This window comes from Dipteris shenzhenensis, chromosome 29 (genome assembly GCF_047967505.1).
Source record: "Dipteris shenzhenensis isolate YYH24624 ecotype China chromosome 29, Dip_SZ_1.0, whole genome shotgun sequence".
Taxonomy (NCBI): Eukaryota; Viridiplantae; Streptophyta; class Polypodiopsida; order Gleicheniales; family Dipteridaceae; genus Dipteris; species Dipteris shenzhenensis.
Window position 1 is genome coordinate 42,897,505 of NC_141624.1, and position 7,219 is coordinate 42,904,723.

The 7,219-nt window shown below is 45.6% G+C and overlaps 1 pseudogene; it reads right to left on the reverse strand.

Annotated features, from left to right (window-relative positions):
- Window positions 1-2,382: 2,382 nt before the first annotated feature.
- Window positions 2,383-3,738, reverse strand: LOC147882887 (uncharacterized; annotated as a pseudogene).
- Window positions 3,739-7,219: the final 3,481 nt, after the last annotated feature.

A 7,219-nucleotide genomic window follows, 5' to 3' on the forward strand; every position in this document is an offset into this window, starting at 1 on the left:
CACACATCTCACATTAGGGGAGGGGACCAGTAGGTCCCCACCAAGATCCTATTTTATCGCGACCACTTCTTGAGATTGTCGGAGGATGGACTTTATCGCGACCACTTCTTGAGATTGTCGGAGGATGGACTGATTTTTCGGCCCCAATACATGGAGCATAGAGGAGTCTCACATGCACTTAGGATCGCCATTGGGCAGATGCGGGTTTCGTCCCACCAGTTGAGACTGAGGTAGGGAGAGCGGCAAGCATTCCTAGAGAGGAACGAATCTCCAGTTTATGCACGATGGGAGAGGTGGAGATAGAGGAGCACTTCCTATGTACCTGCCCCGTATATTACCAGATCTGGGGATAATTTCACTGTCTCTTTCAGAAGGGGCTTGGTTTTGGGCCACTTTTTAGGTTGATCCACTTCTAGGACCAGGTTTGTGTTGGCTTATATCTACTCAAGATGCGCCGACACAGACAGACCCTATTGAGAGAGATCGGGCAGCAGCACAAGAGAAAAATACTGCACGATGTTGAGACAGACCGAGCACAGCAACACATCACTGATTTCTACACTTGAGTCTGACCTAGGGCACTTTGATGAGGAGGAGGAGGAGGTGCTAGTGGATATGAGAGCAGAGTGGGTGCGGCACTATAGAGCCTAAGACACAGTGACCACGTATGATACAGAGAGTGACTAGGGCACATACGATGGAGGTCCAACCTATTTCAACACTTCTCACAGGGGATCGCCAGAGTCGAGGTGTTACTCTTGATACGGCCCATTGTATTCAAAGGTCACGGAGACCACACCCCCCGCCACTCAACAGGAGGTGGGCCCGATAGACACAAATTTGGAAAATCTTTGCTGCCCACCGAAGAGCCACCCTCGCACCCAGTTTTGGCTTCTTGAGCCCACATACCAGCCCGGTTTTGGTTTCTAGCATAGCATAACACTAAGCAAGGGACTTAGTGCGCCCTTTTCTCAGCCGATAGTGGCTTGTATGAGTTTTCTTTCACATTTTGTTTGTACTTTGTCTTATAGGCCTGTGACGCCTTCCGAAGATGTTAATAACTCTCTCTCTCTCTCTCTCTCTCTCTCTCTCTCCCCCACACACACACAAAGAGGTCGACAACCCGGGCCAGCACTCTATCACACATGTTTTTAATGCCACCACAACATCCTCGTACATCGATGCTCCCCCTCTTAGGGTAGGCATCACTCTATCGGCTCCCACTTCATCAACTGAGAGAGTTCTCTCTCTATGTATTAACGCCATTATGATCAAAATTATGGGTTTTCCTTTGTATTCATCATGGTTTCTAATGCCCGCTCAAGGGCTCCACCCTCAACTTATTGTATCACGTCTTTTTTAGTGTCATAGACCCTTCGATCTTTTGAAGACTTTTTATAAAGTTTTTGTCCTCTCTCTCTCTCTCTATGTGTGTGTGTGTGTGTGCGCACGCGCACGCGTGCGTGTGTGCGCTCTGCATACAGGGCTAGGCTGGACCATTGGTACATGATAAATGCAAATTAGTATGATGCCCTTACTAGTCAAATATGGGTGGATTATGCCTTTCCTCATTCTAACCATGCTCCTTTGTGGTTGAGACTTTGTTTTCATCCGATGCTGCATGACAGATTGCCAGATAGACGATTTCTTATAGCTAATAACAGTTACTTGGAGCATGATGAATATAATCAAATGGTTGGTCATGCCATTGCACCACCAAATTGATGCTATCTTTTAGGCGATGACATACCTCCACACATTTTGGGCCTTACCTAGTTGGAGACTATTGAGGTTGGCACTAGAGTCATTCATATGATTAGCAGATAGAGGGGTTAGCACGGCCTGGTATGCACATATATCCAAATGGTTTGCTAGTGAAGCTTGGTATTCAGATGGACCGACTCCCTTCCTTTCTGTACAGAGATACAGGAGCATTTCCCACATATTTACCTAGTCTATTATGAGACTCGTGTGGACAATACCATTGCCTTTTCCAAGAGGGGGTGGTTTGGGGCCCTCTCTTAGTTTATCCAATTTCATGACTAGGTCTATGTTAGTCTCTATTTGATTGAGATGGGGCGACATAGAGAGACCCTACTAAGACAGACCATACAACAAGAGACGACGGTGCTACAGGAGAGAGAGAGAGAGAGAGAGAGAGAGAGAGAGAGAGAGAGAATGTAGCTTATTCTACATCATCCACAATAGAATGGCTATACACTTATGTAGTGTATGTTAGTGTTAGTGGGCATTCACACTGGGCGGCTGGCCAATGGCCTTTTACCCCAACAACCTCCCACTTAAAAGCCAATGTGCTGATAAGTGAGAGCCTACTAGCCTACAACTAGTGTATGTACAATGGATGAGAGATATGACTGACTCTCAACCAACGCCCACGCTCTCTCTCGAGCTGCATGCATGCATCTGTATCCACTCCAGCAATAACCATACATGTGTATCCCTGCTAGAGCATGCACGCACATCCTGCAGGTATCTTGTAATGACCTGCGTAGCTCCACCATGCTCCATGCCACTGTCAGTCACCATCTGACTAATAACTCCCACTGCAAATGCTCCCACTGCAGCTGCTATATCGGGTCTCGACACTAGAAGGTCATACATGAGAATCTCGAAGACGAAACCTGCACAATCTCGGATAACCTGACCATATCAGTCATCCCAGTGCAATATGCATCTACTGCATCATCATTAGGACAAGTCGAGTATGGATGTGTCGATCCCGGGGTACTCATCATCTCCTCGCATCCATAGAGACTGGATCCCAGTGTCTTGGCATAACCATGTCAACATCTGGCATAAGCATATCAAGAAATGACTGCATAATCGCTGCATCCGCAACATCCAAATCAGTCATCTCCATCATACCCGATGGCTCGCCCTGCTGTGACTCAATAGAGCAAAGCCGCTCTACCTCTGCAGTTGCTAACTCAACTGCAGGCATATCATGCACAACTGTATCCTCAAGAGAATCGGATGCATCAAAGAACAATGCATCCATTTCTGGCTCCTGAGCACACTGAAGCTCACCTGCGAATGAGACACGTCTCGTCTCTCGCTCATCACACGTCAGTGTCGTAACTAAGACTATACCGTCTCGTATCTCAGAAACCTGCAATGGGTAAACAATGTAGGACCTAGCTCCTCGCACAATGACTAGGCGACCCAATTGCATGCAAAATGACTGCTCTCCAAGCAGTACACGACATCTACTGTCTGCTAGCTGTCTCATTGAGATCAAACTCTGCGTAATCCCAAGAACATATCGCACATGCCGTAGCACATAAGATGCACCACTGGGTAAAGACAAGCATACAACTCCTACACCCTCTATGTCATACGCTGAACCATCAGCAAGATGAACATGGCCAAGTCTTGCACTAGAGAAAGTGCTAAACTACTACGACGAGAGGATATGTGGAACTCTGCACAATCATCTAGCAACCAACGCGAAGAAGTGCCACCTGTACCAGACATGTAAACAAGAGGAACACTAGAGGTAAACGTGACATCACCGTCACTAGCATACTCTGCCACCTCTCTAGTCTGTGTCAATACCACACATGCATTATGCATACATCGTCGTTGTTGCCTCATACGTTTGAAGCAACATCGTCTAATGTGTCCTGTGTGACCACAATGCCAACATCTGAACTGTCGACAAGAACAAGACCGCCGTCTCTCAGGAGTCATCATCGTAGACTCAGAATCATCACACATATCTGCTAGCTGGATGTCAAAACTGTATATGCGTCAAAGTGGGAGACCACTCAACCGCAAGCATAAAACTGCATCAACCTGATGCTCGCATATGCAAACTGTATCTCAAGTATAGCTCTATCAAAGATAACAGAAAGGCAGTGTCTGACCTCTGCTAAGCCAAGCAGAAAATCGCAACGACTCAACACGGGGATAACAGCTCTCAACCGATCATAAAGCGCATAACCATATGCGCAAGTAGTGAACAAACACAATGCTCAAAACGCATCCCACAAGTAGTGTTGCAAAATCTGACAACTGCGTAACCTGTACCTCCTGTAAACCTACAGAACCTGTAACTTGTGACTATGTATAACCCGTAGCCACTACGAGCATACAAACAATCTCACTCCTGCGAGAGTGGATACAAGAACACAAATCCGTGTCCAAATGATATGCGATATCGATGAATCACGTCACCAACCAAATTCAGCCCTCAAACTGTGCATAAATGACCGCCTGCAAAGAGGGAAAAATAGCTGAAGTTTCAGCCCTCAAATAGCTGCAAAATCAGCCCACAACTGAGCCGAACATAGGCACCTGCAAGAAGGGAAAGATGGCTGAATTTTCAGCCCACAAAACAGCCCTCAAACCTGCAAAAAATCGGCTAACAAATAGCCCTGACAGTCTTCTGTATGCAAAGCACACACTTTTGCTCACCTCCTACAAATGTCAACCAGCCGAGTGAGCCATACATGAACCTGTAACCTGTCAAAAAGCTATGCACAAGTACGGAGACCACATGTCTCGTATCCACACAGATCATACATTAAGACCATCTGTAAACATGAGCCAAAGCACCTCTCTAACGCATGTCAAAATGCACATAAACCTGGCAACAAATCCGGTAAGATAGCCTCAACTTGCATACATAACCATAAGTGCAAAACCGCACAACAAAAGATGACAAGTATGTCAAAAGAGTATGCAAGTCCTGTCAAGAGCAACGAATGCTCGAGATGCCAAAACTCTCTTACCCGAGAGCATCGTAGGGCGCAAATGATGCTCAATACATGCTGAAATCAGCCCATCATGTCACACGGAATCCTTGTCCGGAAAACATGCTACTAGTGTATCCACATGGCACCATAATAGAGCATCAAACTATGCACAAACCGTGCATCACAATAGCATCCACAATGGCAAAATCAGCCCATACACATGCCACAATGCGTGTCACTGTCACACCTGTGTATCCAGTGCTCTCTCACGGCAACTAGCTCAAAACCATATGAGCTCACAGCATAATACTCTCCCACGTGAGCGAAATATGCTCAACACCTGTGACTGCAACAAAAGACCTCAAGGCAAACCACCGAGTCAAACACCTGCAATCACTGTCACAATGCCACCTGCAAGTACACACTGTACTTGCATAAACCTGCTCACAACATGCGCACTTGAGCACCTGTAGCACCTGTAGTAATGTTTTGCACCTGTATGTGGGCTCTATGGGCTGCCAAGTGATACCTGTATGAGCAAAAAACTATTGCCCCAACTATTGAGCAATATGTGTGCACAACTTGGAGCGCAGCAAGCTCACAAAATTGCACAAAAAATAGCTCTAAACTCAGCCCAAAGCTGGCTGAACACCACCTGCAAAACACCACCTGTGGAAGCTCTGAAACATGCTCAAAGCGTGGGCAAATCATGTGCAAATGTCATACATCAAGTCGAAATGACTAAACATTCTCCAAACACCATGGAGGGAAGCAAGACAGTCTCATACACCGAAGTACACCTGTCTCATATGCAATACATGTACGGCCAACAATTGAGCAAGCCACGCTCATCACATCTGCGAAACCCGTAGATCTAATGGCCAAACCAAGACCTGTACCTGTGGATATACCTGCAACTTCTGAAATGCATGTGTGACCTGTGGGACGAGAATGGTGCTCGAATCCACTCACAAAAGAGCCATGGTACTCAACCACAATCACATACATCAATGGAGCATGCTACACAAGACCCTATGCCTTAAACCACCTGCGAATACCTTGCAGACCTGCAAAACAGGCTTCTCGCAGCAGGAAATTTTAAAACGCTGTTTTGATAGCCAAAACGTCCGAATTCGCCGTTTTTTACGTAGATCCAGGTACAAAGTACTTGCTTTTGTTCAGAGCGGCCGATTTGGGGGGGGTATGATGTGCAGTCAAAAATTTTTGACGATTGGGAAGATTTCTGCCTGTTTTGCTGCAGATCTACTACCAAGATGCCCACACTGCTCCACCACAAAGGGAGCACACAAGGGTTAATCACTATGCAGCAAAAAACAAGTACCTTGAGCTCCACAATGAGCTCAAAACGCAGCACTCCAAGCTCTGATCTGCTCACCTCTCTCACACACACGCTCGCAAAGCTGCGAAGCTCGCCATAGCCAAGCTCGAATCCAAGCTCTGATACCAGTTGTGGGGATCGACGGAGCACACACACAAGGAGAGAGGGAGAGAGGAAGAGGGACACAGGATATGGTGCTACCTCATGTAGCTTATTCTGCATCATCAACAATAGAATGGCTATACACTTATGTAGTGTATGTTAGTGTTAGTGGGCGTTCACACTGGGCGGCTGGCCAATGGCCTTTTACCCCAACACTTGACTCATAGGCCCATGAGGCCTCCCTTAGACATTAATACATCTTTCTTTCTTTCTTTCTACTTGGAATAAGTAAACTCCTAATCTCTCTCTCTCTCCATGGATGGTTTGCCAGTCATTTGTTCAAGTCTTATTCGCTTTCCTGTTGTGGCACCTAGTGCATCAACCATGCTCTACTTTGACTAAGTAAACTCCTAACACATAGCAAGTTTTCATGCGTGCTTCTTGTTTTCTTCCCCTTGGCCATAAAGTGATCTACCTTACATAAAGTTCTTTGCAACAATGCCACTAAGCTGCAAGACTAATGCACATCTCTAGAGGCATACAGGAGCATGAAGATGTCCAATGACAAATGCATGCTTTCGACTAAATTAAGATATCTGATCAAGAAAGCTTTTCAACCTTCTCTCTTTAAAAAAAAAAAACTATTCAAGTCTTTGAAAAAATTTCACCCAAACAATTTCAAAACGTAACTAGCAACAGTCTTTGAAATTCTCTCTACAAAACAATAAAACTGTCCCGTGGGATACCCGCCTGTCAAGAATTGGTAACCTGCAAGCACTAGAGAGGCAGCACATTGTACCATATTCATTCCCAATAAAAGGGTCCCAGTAGCTCAGTTTTCTGGAAAACGGTGTAAAAGTAGCAGCTTCTTATCAGAATTAAAAAAAAGCACTCCCCGAGAGCTCGGGCTAGGTTCTTCAGGTAAGAACAAAGATGATCGTAGATGTTTTTTAGTTTTTTAAGCCTACATGCTATTGGATTGAAATTACAAACGTGGCTGTAAAGAATGGTCCTTCAATAATCGAATTTCCTTCCACCTATTTTATTTTCTTGCAAAGTA